Source organism: Gymnoscopelus braueri (assembly GCF_963280865.1).
Source record: "Gymnoscopelus braueri genome assembly, chromosome: 18".
Classification (NCBI taxonomy): domain Eukaryota; kingdom Metazoa; phylum Chordata; class Actinopteri; order Myctophiformes; family Myctophidae; genus Gymnoscopelus; species Gymnoscopelus braueri.
The window spans coordinates 39,432,707-39,433,805 of record NC_137618.1 but is presented as its reverse complement, the minus strand read 5'-3'; positions in this window follow the sequence as shown (position 1 = coordinate 39,433,805).

The window sequence follows — 1,099 nt, the reverse complement described above, 5'->3', positions numbered from 1 at the left end:
CATAAGCACAGAGGAGGGAAGAGTCAGTGACCCTCTACGAATGAGTTAGTGTCTCCAAAGTAGCTCTACTTGTCCACTGAACCTCTCTGCCTGTCTGTCTGAGTCAGTCTATGACGAGACAGTAAGACCTCTTTATGTGTACGTGTCCCGCGGGAGACACTTTTTTACAGACCAGACGAGAGGACTTGAACTACAGTACTACAGTGAGAGTAGTAGTGGGCTAAAGCCGATTACAGCCAGATAACCCAGATTATAGCTCAAGGCTCAAGTCTGCATCATGCAAAGAAACAACTCTTATGGCGACACACTGTCGCTTTGTTCGTTAACTTAAAACCTCTATACTTAGTTGACCGGAGTCCTCCAGGGCTCAAAACTAGGCCCCCCTCCTGTTTCTGCTCAACACTAAATATCTGACCTGAAAATAGATCTACACGCTCGCAACATTTTCACCGAATGTTAGCCTCCCATAATAGGGATGCTATGGTTCACACCATGTGGTTCTCAAACTTTTTCATGCCAAGGACCCCCAAATGTATGTGTATTTGGCCATGGACCCCCATCTGAAAATGTTTTGTGCCAGGGGCCCCCAGAAGAGAAGATTTGTGTTAAAATCATTCAAACCTTTCCAAACATTTGATATTTTTCAGACAATTTAAAAAAATAGCAGATGTATGAGCTTGTAGATCTGCTATTTTTGAATAGCCAACGTATAAATGGATTAAGTGGTTAAACTAATTATGTTAACTACTTTTGCTGGGGACCCCTGGAACCCTGAGAATCACTGGTTCTCACACACACACACACACGGTTAGACACTCCATTCCCAAACACAGACTGCTTTCCATAGTGGCAATGTTGTTTTAATCAGACTGTGCGACCCCAGGCAGTGATTGAGGCCAGCACTATTGGGGTTCCAAATGTTGGAGCGCGGAGATGAGCGAGACGAGCTTGTTGAACACGTACGTGATGAAAAATGAACCGCCTTCCTCTGTGCCATATGGTGCGATAACACTTAGGCTGGGAGACTGATGGTAATATCAAGCTAATGACACCGTCGACTATCACAGCACACACTGCCTTGATGAAATAACAAAGGCTC